Source organism: Thunnus thynnus, chromosome 21 (genome assembly GCF_963924715.1).
Source record: "Thunnus thynnus chromosome 21, fThuThy2.1, whole genome shotgun sequence".
In the NCBI taxonomy this organism is placed as follows: domain Eukaryota; kingdom Metazoa; phylum Chordata; class Actinopteri; order Scombriformes; family Scombridae; genus Thunnus; species Thunnus thynnus.
This window is the reverse complement of record NC_089537.1, coordinates 22,486,599-22,498,675: the sequence shown is the minus strand read 5'-3', so window position 1 is coordinate 22,498,675 and position 12,077 is coordinate 22,486,599. Positions and strand designations below refer to the sequence as shown.

The 12,077-nt window shown below is 43.6% G+C and overlaps 1 protein-coding gene across 8 annotated transcripts in view; it reads left to right on the top strand.

The window, feature by feature from the left end:
- arhgap12b (Rho GTPase activating protein 12b) overlaps positions 1-12,077 on the top strand; it is a 63,235-nt gene that overhangs the window by 4,837 nt on the left and 46,321 nt on the right. The window lies entirely within an intron of this gene.

Sequence of the window (12,077 nt, the reverse complement as noted above, 5' to 3'; positions counted from 1 at the left end):
TGACATGTTTGTGAGCCTTGTTGTTGTGAGTTCTTTGGTTTCTGTTGTTCTGTATCTGCTGCCTTCTAAACAGGAAATTGGTGGAGTACTGATTCTTGAGCACTTGGGTTTTCTTCCTCTTTTTACTCTCAATTATGTCTGTCTTTCATTTTCTTCCTCTCTCTCTGGTTAATTTCTTATGCTGCATTCATTCTCCTGGGACAGCTGCAGACAGCTTCCCTGGCCCCCGTCAGATTTAGTCATATTTGTAGCTGAGATATCACATGTTCTTCCGTCACCGTCTTCGCCAAAACTGCATTCATTCATCAGCCACCGCACCACACTCTACCTCAAACAATTTTTTGCCTCATTTGCCAGATTGGACGAAAGCAGCAACAGTTGCAGGTGTTTATTACCAAGGGTTCTACTGTTACCCTTGAAGCATAATTTGTCTGGCTTGTACAGATGTGCATATTTGGGAGGGAGCGGCGGTTGCATTTGGGTCATTAAAGACTAAATGGTGTGTTCACGGATCCATTGTTAAATGGAGGGTTTGTAATTGAGAGTCTTCAGGTACACAATACAAGAAAATGCCAAACGCAACAGACTGAATACGTAGGTGTGGCCTTTGGTTTTGATTTCAAGACTTATTGATGTCCTTTTTGTCTCTTGTGTTACTAGAATGTGAGCAAAAGTATTATTACACCCAAAAACTAATGCTTTGAGGCAGATTATCTCTGCTTGTGGTTTGGTATCTGTATGGAGTGACTAAGCCCTATGCAGGGATCCATGCCTGGTGCAGGGGATCCAAACGCCATGATGACCCCTGATGGAAACATTAAATTCCCTCCCTCCCCCTTGTCCCTCTGGTCTCTAGATTGATAACTCTGTCCTCCTCCCATCTCCACGCTATCTATCTCATCACCCTGAGTCAGGAGAATGGAAGAATGAGAGGAAGGCCGCAGGAACTGGGGCTTATCCTCCCTCGTCTAAGCAGCGGAGGTAGATCAAAGTAGAAAAAGGAGGAAAAAATCCAGACAGTGGGGGTCTAAGCGGCACTGCCTCCATGAGCCATTTTTTTGGGGTGGCTGTATCCAGGCTAGGTCAGCTTGTTTGAAGGCTCCAAATGCTGCTTGTGTCCTTTGTTCCACAGGCTGCAGCAGCCTCCTCCACCATGGAACGAACAAAGAGAGACGAGCTTGAATAGAAAGTAGGTCATATCTGCTGAGGATCAGTCTGTAGCCCCCAGTCGCCCCGCCGTGGGGACCACTGTGCGAGAGAGCCCGTGTGAGTGTGAATGCCATGTGTGATGTGCCATGTGAAGTAAAGGAAAGTGAGAATGGAAGAACACTTACACAGTTTACAACTTCAGACCCCTACTCGCGAGACGGCTAAACGGTCGGTGGGTCAGAATTGACATACCTCAAAAGCCCCTTAGGTGAGGAAATGGTTGTTTTCTGTGTCGCTGCCTGCCTACACCAACCTTTTTTGAATTAATTTTACGCTTGTCAAATCACACGGGCCAAAATAAACACATTTCACTCTCAGCCATTTACATTTGCATGGCCAGTGTTTTTTTTGTTTTGTCAGGCTACAGTAGTGCTGGCAGGGCGGATAAGAAACAGACAGCAGACAGATTCAGCCAAAAAACTCCCCGTGAAGCTCAGAGCTGTCTATGGTGGCCCGGGCAGGTGGAACCCACTCCCTCAATCTTTGTGCCTTTGTGGTCTTGTGTTTGTCCTGTTTGGCCTGTTGCCAGGCAAGTGAATGACCCTTCAGAAAAACCCAATTCTTTCAACTCTGCTCTTTCCACTGCTTCCTGTCATTGCTCCGCTGCAGACAAACCACATTTGCAAGAGAGAGAGAGAGACAGAGAGAGGATCATTTTGTATCAATGCTGTTGTGTATGAATTGGGTTTTTGGAGAGTTATGAGTGTTTACTAGAGCCTGACTGTTACTGGCTTTTTGAGGCTGTGGCTGATATTTGATAGTTAAAAAGTTAGAACAACGTATTGGCTGATATTTGTTTTATCTCTGCAATTTGGTTATTTAAGAGTTGTGACCAGGATATGTACTGTGTGAGACATTTTACTGTTAAAAAATAAAGCTGTCAAAAACATAACACAAACAGCAAATATAACAGGAAAGTTCATATCAGTAACAGTTATACAGCACAACACAGGTTAACATCATGGCAGGCTATAAAAGCTAGTCTGGTCTCAAAATTAACCAACCCTAACACATAAGTGTAATGGAAACAGGGAGAACTCAGATGGAAAAGCAACATGATGGAAAAGCAACATGATGCATGTGCTGTCTCTTCACCCACGTTTCTGATCACCACTCCAGTGCTCTCAAATCTAACTGGTGCAATCTAACCTTTTCTCCCCCAATTACAATTCTGATACCTCAACTCAGGGTATCTGCTGATACTGGTTACTGATACCGGTGCCTCCTCTCCCAAACTTCAAAACTGAGTCTGCGGGTCGCTGTGACTTTATTCATTTAAGTGATAAAGCACCGACTTTAATAATGACACTGATGAAGACACTGCTTAGAATCTGCCCAAAAGTGCTGTTAGGAGTCCAGGAGAAGTGTTGTGCAGTGTGTAAACATCGGGTTGGATGCTCTGCAGGGACGCTGGACTGTAGTGTAATTTGACAGATGCCATGAATAATAGCTGTAGTGTTTTTTATAAGTAAATCTATAGATAAGAAAAAGCAGGAACTGCTAACACTAACTGAACTAATTAAATAAAGAAGTGGTGTCATGTTGCTTTAGTCGTCTATTAACTTTTATTCATCCACCAAAACAATCCAATTTCAGTCTGCCCACCACAAACATAGGTCCCTCTGCCTTCCATATTCACTCTGTAAAGGAGAGAAGGAGCTGCCGCATGAATGGATGGATGGATGACTAGACGGATGGATCTGTTTGAAGGATTTGTCGCTGACATGCCTCCGTTCGAGTGCCAGCTGGCCACCTCTAATTGATTAGATTTGATCTCCGGGTGACGATTAACGCCTCCGTGTCTCTCCATGCTTTCCATATGTAATTTGCTTATCTTTGGGGCTCTGGCAACAGCAGAGGCTGGCGGTCCACTCCCCGCCTCCTCAGCACTATGAGGGCTCGCTTGGTCTGTGGTCACAGCCATCCTCCTGAGTCCCAAGTCCTCCCCCTCCCCTCTTCTCTAAAAGCACAGCTCCTATGCTCTTAAGGGATTGGCAAAATAAACCTCTTTTCCTCACTTCTCAAGAACCTGGCAATAGGATAGAGTGTTTATTTTCTTAAAAGAATGTGGCAAACCATATGATTTAAAGCCTGTTTTCTCACGTAAACACATCGGGTTTCTCTACGGCTTTGCTGTTTCTAAGACGCTACTGTTTTTTAAAATTCACCAAAAGAAATGACCACACAGAGTGTCTGTCACCACAAACGTTGCTATTTTGAGTTGGAACACTTTTACTCACATCTCCTTAAAAAAACTGCAAAAGCAGAGACTTGTCCTTTTTGATGGGAAAAGGCTTCCTAACTTTCCAAAGCAAAGTGACTTAACAGGGGGGGGGGATGTGGAGGCCGCTCTGTGGGATTGTGTGAGAGGCCAGATTGTTGTTTTCTTTCTCTAAGATGTGTCACTGAGGGGAAGATGCGGTGGCCCTGGATGTGTTTGCGTCTGTGGCTTTGCACAGTGGAGCCAGCGGGGCCGCCTCACGCTCACTCACTGTCTGATTAGAACGATGTCCGACCTTGAGAGGGCCCCCCCCCCCCTGCACCCCCGCCCCCCTGGATACCGTCTCACACAATCAAACTCCAAACAAGGTGTCAACCACTGCTGGGCCCTCTCTTCTTTTTCCCTATTCTGACACATTTAGCCTTTAAGTAGTTTGTAAGATGCAGCGCTCCATGTCAATAATAAAACCAGTAATTCCCTGAGATTACAAGCTGGATTAGTCACTCCCACTAAAATAAGACTTCTTCCAGTACCGCACGTCTTCTTCAACAGAAATCTCCTCGAAAGGCCGCTTTAAGGATGCTTTTAGCCACAATGAGATAACTGGCTTGTAATGTAACCAGCTGGATTCTCAAAGGGTTTAAAAACAAAAGGAAACAGCTGAGCGGAGGCCAGAGTCTGTCTGTCTTTTGCCTGCTGTGTGGTCTTCTTGCTAGCTGGCAGCGCCTGGGGGGGGGGGGGGGAGAGGGAGGAAGAGGGAGGGAGGAAGGGGGTTGTGGGTGTAGCGAGACAGGGACAAAGTGCGAGGGCCCTGGGCTCTGACGGAGCCTCTGTTAGCCCCCTGTGGGACGGCAGAGATCCGGGGACAAGAGGCCAGACAGATATGTTTTCATGTTTGGGTGAATGTGGAGATTAGTTGTAGCCCGTGAGCCGTAAAACCTCCGGATAGCTGCCTCGGTAAGATGAATGACTTGAAAGAGCAACATTACAAGGTCACCATTAAAGATGGAGGAGAGCATTAAAAGTGAATGTCATGAATGTCTGAGCGTCTGTTGAGATGTGCTTGAATGTAGATGGATTGTTCATCACGCACTGTTGTTTTTTTTTTTTTCTCCTTCTGTGAATGACACAAGAGCGTGACGTTGCTGACTTGTGCAATGGAGCAAAGTCTGAGGGTGTGTGTTGGTGTATATGAATAGACCGCTATGCAAGGGTGGTTGCAACACTTTGAAAATGTATGCACACCTAGAAAGGTTTGAGCAATTTACTGCCGTAGTATCTTCTATTTTGGTCAGTGAATTGGATCATTATCGCCCAGTGACGTGAGTTTTCTCCCACGTGAAGCAGAATGTGTGTATTGTTCGTGTAAAGGACAGCGTGGTGGCTGGCGAGAAAGCCTTTGTCTCGCACTTGAGGGGTCCTGGGAAGCTCTTCAGTCTACTGTACAGAAACGAGCTGTTCCTAAACATCCCAACGCCACAATAACCTGCTAATTACATGTTTTTCTAAATGGATCCTTTGCCTGCGGAGTCTAAAATTCGACCGAGCTGCATAGTACTCTTTACAGCCAATTTCTAAACAACCTGAAATCTTTTGAAGTAGGTTCAGCGCTCTTATTACATAATAACCACATAAATACCACGAAGCATGAGGGCAAGCACCGCTGTTAAGTGTGACCATCTCCTGTCTGTTGTGCCCTGTAATCTGGAGCTGTGCCGAGAGTCTTACTCCCGGACTGGCTGAAAAGGAGGCCCCTGCTTGTTTTCCAGCACATATTTAACATTCCTGCCTCCGTGCCTACACACACACACACACATACAGTGAGGCAACAGGCAATCTAAGTCAATGAAGGTCTGCTTTCCCCTCAAAAGAGAAGCATTGGACCTTTCAGTAATCTAATATTAAACTTGAGCTAATAGTTCATCTGCTGTGTGAGAGTCTGTGTCTCTGTTTCTCTGTACACTCCCGTCTGCCTGCATTCTTTCTACTTCTCTCTTTCCTCCGTCTGGACCTTTTTAGTTTCTCTTCTACTTTTCTCTCTCGCTATGTCTCCTCCGCTTCCTCTTCTACCATCAGCCTCGTATTCCCCTCTGCTCACCTATCTCTCCCTTCAACCTTTGTACTGAATAATGTCAGATGTGGTCTCAGTGAAGGGCAGGACAACAATGAGGGAAAACCCAGAGCTCCTGGTCTGCACTCTAACCTGTGACCACCATTTCTTTTCCCTTCCCCACATCCATCCTGATCCGTGTCTCTGACACAACAGGAGGATTAAAGCCACAAGCCCCCAGGGGCTCAGCCTTCAAGACGACCACAAGAGCTGATGTTGACAAATCAGGCTCGGGGTCAAGGAGAATCATGTCTGGTTCGTAAGGTGCAGGATTTCTCCATTTTAATTCTTTCCACGAGGTGTGAGCTAAAGGTTGGACAAAATAAGGATAGTTTACTTTCATTCCATTATTATGGTAACTGTTAAGCTTTAAAATGTAGATTTCTAATACCAGTTATTTTGGATTGTTCAGTGTTTACCTCAGTATTTCATTCTTGGCACACAGTGAAAAACTCTTAGTAAATGGATCAGCATTTGACACCTCAACTCTCTGTGAAAACAAGTCCTAATGAAAGTGTTCAAGCTGTGATGCAGCTTCTTAATGCTGCATAGAGCAGGTCACATTGCACTTTGTTACTGCTGATTAACCCACCAAATCCTGCCCTTCAGATGAAGTGCTTGTTGGATCATCATCCAAAAAATCCTCCTCTACCTTTCCTACTATGGAATTGAGGGCTGCATCCTACATTAAAAAAAAAATAAATCAAACCCACCTCACACAGTGATTGGCCAGGTGTGCAGAGGTTTTTTGCCTTAAACATGGTCAGACAACCCAGTTTGTTTCATGCATACCCAAGCCTTAAGGGTCTCACCAACATTTATAACAGCACAATTTTGAACCAAAATCAATAAATTTCAATAGAATTGCAGCAATTAAGTAATAGTAATATATAATAATAAACTTTATATGTATAGCACCTTTCCACAACAAGGTTTACAAGGTGCTTTACAACAAACAAAAGGAAGCATGAAAGTGTTAATCGTAAAAGCAATAAGAACAACAGCACCGTCAATAAAACAGTAAATAAAATAAAGCAAGAAAACATGAACACAGTAATAAAACATAATAAAAAATAAACAATAACACATATGGTTTGGGAAAGGTAAGATAGAAGGATCATAGGAAGACTAGACTATAAAAGTGTGTTTTAAGAAGAGACTTTGAGATCGACTTTGCCCTCCTAGTCTCCTCTGGAAGGTTGTTCTAAAGTCTGGGGACCCTGATGGCAAACGCTCTGTCATCTTAGTAAGTAAGTTTGTATGTTTTTTTCAGTTGAGTTCAACTTGATGGGAAAAAAAATCATATAAATCCAATGTATGGCAAAGTCTCTGAGAGTAGACACATTTATTTAGTGTCACAGTTGTCAATTCGCCCCTCCCAAGAGGAAGCTATCGTGTTAGCCGTGTGACACATTTCAATTTTATATAAGTCTATGCAGAATGAGAAGCAATGTCAGAAGAGCTTTCCCACTTTTATCCATTTTGCCATGAATGCAGCCAGTCACGACCTAAGATACGTTACCCACTGCACGACCTACAGGTAGTCACCGTGTTACCAAGCTCCCACCACCAACTATTATGCAAAAATACATTTGGTTGTGTAACTTTCTGGTGTGTCTGGTTAATAACTCTAACATTCACCAATCTTCCCCAATATGGTTAAGAATACAGGCAGCAGGGTTGTTGTCACATGACTTATTGGCATCTTTGGAGCTCCACCAAGATACAATAATCAATGTGAAGTATGAGATTGTTTACCCTCTCAGCTACAGTAGACCCAATCGCAGGAGCATCCATGTAAAGATGTATGAAGTGACAGAGGAGATACTTTGTGCTTTAAGCCTTCACTCTCCGTCTAACCCCCTGCTTGTTGTAGCTCTCTCCGCTCCAGCGTCCATAACGTGACTCTGCCTGTCAGGCTCTGATGCAGCGTGGCATTTATTCACAGAGCGGATGACGGGGATACATCACCTATTTAATTTGCTCACTCCCACTCTCCCCCTCTTTCTTCTCACTTCATTGCTCGCTGTGGTTTATTCAGTCCCTCCCCTGTCTTTCACTGTGCCTCTCTCTCTGGGCCTGGCTCATGGTGGATTGGGACAGCATGTACCCAGAGAAGGTAAGAACCCCCTGGCTGCTCCGCTTTTTGATAGCACAGTGATTTATTTTCCCCCTTACAGCTTCCTCCTCCCGGATCCCTCCTCAGCTCTCAACCAGCAACAACTCGATATCTTTCATATCCCGATCCGAAAGGCCTTACTGATGTTTGTACATTAGCGCATTACATCTTAGAAAGCCAGATAGACAGTGGCTTGCTGAAGGACACGTTGCTGTCTGGTGCATTTGTGGTTCCAGTATACTTTAAACCTTTTGATTTGAAACATTCAGACTGACAGCACCAACAGTTGTGTGTACTGTTATGTGTTTGATATGGTGTCGGGCGAATGTGGGTGTTCTTGTGTGGGATTTATTTAGCAAGTATCTTGACCGCACCCCCCCCTGTTGTGTTATCCACAGAGGTCCATGTTTGCATACAAGTGAGGATGCTCAGGGCACGGGGCTCACAGTGCTCAGTTACATAACTGATGCTCGCTGTGTCCAGAGCCTTTTAAACAGCTGCTAGTCATTTCCCCGCCAGCGGCCTCCTGCTTTGGATGAGCGGACAGGTCAAGCTATGCTTACATTCAACCCTCTGAGGACAGCCATCAAGGTCTGGAAAACTACTTCCCTTAGTATGACTTTACAAAGCTGTCTGTGGTAGATGTATGTGGTTATTAGCACAATGACGGTGAAGTCATTTAGATATCGCGTTCCGGCTATAAAAGCGTTTTTGGCCACAGCCGCATTATGTGGTGTTCCCTGTTTCCGATTTCTCCTATTACCTCTGAGCCCACCTTGGGGGATTGGAGTCAGCAGACCGCTAAAGTGGAACGCTGTTGCTCCCCACAGTGCTTTGCTTTGCCTCCTCTCTTTCTTTTCGCCCACACTGGTGTTTTGCCTGTATAGGAACTTAAAGAAATTTGAAAGTTGCAGCAAATCCTGTTTTTTTTTTTTTTAAAGATGAAGGTTCCTCTAATGTTGTCTATCCAAGAACTATTGTTTTTTTTGTCTCACATCTTATTTTTCCAAAATACAGAATTAAACACAAGTAATGTGTTTATGGATGTTGCGTGTAAAGTCAGAAAGGACCCTGTACAGCCTGTTCTCTATGAAATGGAAGAAATCAAAACTGTAACTGAGTCCAGCATGCGGCAAAATCTGATCTGTTGTGTTATGAAAGTGTGTCTTTTCCAATCTCGCACATTCTCGTCACACTCTCGTATTCATTAATGTGTTGTGGCTCCTCTTTCACTTGTTGCGCTTGTCTTTTTGGATGACAACTTGTGATCACGTATAGTGTAACAATACAGCACATTACCGCAGATAAAAGAAAATATTTGTGATCTCCTTTGATCTCACTGCTTTTCCTCAGGAGAGGTACAGCTGCTGCTGGTTGCCAGCGTGTGGGAGGACTGGTGGAAGTATTGGAGCGTAGGCGTCTTTTAGTATCGAGGGGCACGTATTGTCTCTGTCATGTGCCATTGCTATCGTTAATTACTTGGCGTGGCTGCCAAAGAGACAAAGGACGAGCTGCCAATCGATCAGTGCTGAAATTGTTCCGCTAGCGGCCGTCTTACCAAAGAGGTTGCTTACTGTGAAAGGAGATTGTGTCACCATCTATTGGAGTAACAGCTGTTGGTCTGTTTTGAGTGTTTTAAGGGTTGTGTAGAGGAGTTACTAGTGTTAGGTCTGATGATCTGCATTCTGCTGCTTAGTTTATTCATATTCTTTCAGTGGAATGACAGACATTTGTTTTAATGTTGGATGTGTCAATATGTTTTATTGTCAGTTTTGGTTTTGTAGGTCATTTGTAAGCTAGTGCTGCTGAATTGACGCGCCAGAATCTGTGTTTTTTGTCCTCAGAACTTTCCACCAGCAGCTGTCACTAAACAGAGATGCTACAGTGAAAAACAAAGGGGTTACAGAGAGAGTGCACACTATACCACTGTGGATCAGTCTGGAGCCTTCTGCCAGCTTTACAGCTCTGTACCCAAACAGTCATTTCAAACAGCAAATCCAATTTTAACACAGCGCTAACACACGTCCTATAATTGCACTCAGATGGGCTTTCAGCTCACCAGGGGGTCTTTCAGTCAAGCCCTGGCTTTTGGAGTTACAGTACATGTCTCTGTACATTTCCTCCAAGCTGACCAGAAATAGCTCACCAACAAAACAGAGATACTAAGGCTGATCAGTGTTCAGTCTTTCTGGCACACACAGAAGACTCCCAAGGCCAGTAGCTATTCAGTGCCCTTGTGTTTGATTGGCAGAGAGGCACTCCCACTGTCCATTAATGAAATGGATATGCCAGCAATAACGGATGTGTCAGTGTTCTTTTCATGCTCTGGTGGCATTGCAACACCATTGGCTGGTTTGATCTGCTCTTTGTATAGTTGATTGACAGCTTGTTGATTATTCTGTCAAGGAGGGATTATAAAGTTTCAGTCATAAATGTATAGAATGGAGAGTGTCTAATGCAAAGGAGAACGGAGGAACTTGAAGGAACAGATGTTGTGAAATGTTGTCTACTGTTTAGTTTGGTAACTCTTACAATAGTAAAAGATGAAGCTGTAAATAGGGAATAGTGCTTCAGGAGCCTGCTTGGTTTCATAATTCTCTCCACATTTGCCTTTTTAAGCATGATATCTTTATTTCCTCCCGTTTGTGATGGACCTTGGTCAGGTCAGCATTATCTAGGCTGAGTAGAAGTAAAACAAACAGTGTTTGGGAGTGTTAGTGCCAGTGCTGGCCTTGTGCTCTTCTTTTTGTTGACATTTAGTTCCCTTTTCCATTTACTGTGCCGCATTACACCAGTTCATCAAACCATGAAAAGATACTGGACCAAGTCATAAACAACGGAAATGTTACAAACATGAGTTTAATGGTGACACAAATTAAAATATGTCATCACAGCTAATTTCAGAGGCGTATTAGAAAGAAAATCTGAAATTTTTAATTTTTTTTTATTTTTAATTTTTTGAAACATGTGACAGGACTGAGATGAACACACTTTGTCTTGGATGTGCCAGTTTTATATAACCTACTTACTGAAAGACAAACATCACTCTGGATGAAATTTAAAAAAATATATTGGGACGTTTAAGGAGATTACACATAATATTACACAATTAATACCATGATTATAAAATAATTGGCTAAGCTAGTTTCACTTTTGCTGCAATTTCTCTCTATTTTGTCTCCATGGGGAACCAGACGGTAATTGTTTCCTGCTGACAGACATTACATAGACTAAATTTATTCCACTAATGTTTCCACAATGAAGGGACATCAGATAGCTGAGCTCATTTGACCCCAGTCCTGCTAACCATCTGCTCAGACAGGCATTGATGCTTGTTTACATCTTTTTCACTTCACTTCCTTGTTATAAGTGCGTCGATGCCGTCAGCACTAGGTCTTGTTTGACTATCCTCAGAGGCCACTGACATCAGTCCCATGGTAACCATTTAGATTCATGCAGTATGTGAAGCTGAGGTGGGAAACATTACATTGATTATTTTATGTTAATTTTTAGTTTGACCACAGTTCAAATTAAGGTTATTTTTTAAACAATTAAGTGATGAAAATATGCTTCATTAGGATCATTTTAATTGTTAGATGCAACCCTATGTATGATAAAGGTCACCTGTCTGAGCACAGTGGCTTTAACTTCCCTCTTTGGTACTTTCTGTATGAGAGTCTGTTGTCTGGCTGCATCAGTGAATAAACCTCTGCGTAATATGTACAGTACACAAAAGTGTGTGTTTCTTTTTTGTCTTGTTATGGTGAACTGTCTGCTTCTAAAACATTGTTTTGTATGGATTAAACCACAGAGACAGACCAGGCCAGAGTGCCATAATCATCTAAAAAGTGTTATAGGCTTCACTGGGTAAGCTTCATGCACCAGCAACTGTGGGACAGAGGGGCTTACAGGTCAGCCTGAGCCTGGACAGACTGCCCCCACCCTCTCCACACACACATACACATACTAGAATGCAATCTTCTTACATATCTGGATTAAGGGGTTGTGTACAGTACATTCCTGGGTTAAACCCCTCCGTTTCCCCCCCAAACTCCTGTTCATCCCACACCAGCATGTTCCAACATTTCTCATCTATTTGAACAATGTGCTTATGCGCTCTGTTCTGTTGGTCTTGACCCTGTTTGGGGGGGGGGGTGGAAACAAAACCATCCTTTCCAAAACCAAGTGTGCCATCCTGTTGATTCCCTAAGACTGTCGGGGGGATCGAAAGGGCATTTGCTGCTTAGTTCCATGTCTTTGTTGTTGCTTAATTCACAAATTTATTCTTTGTACTTGTGTGTCTTGACAAAAACCCCTGGTGGTAATTGAAAAGCAAGTAATCTGTCTTTCTTAAGAGTTGGGGATTTTGTGGTTGCTTTGTGGTCTGGGCCTGATCCCCTCCCAGTGGTCAGTAGAGA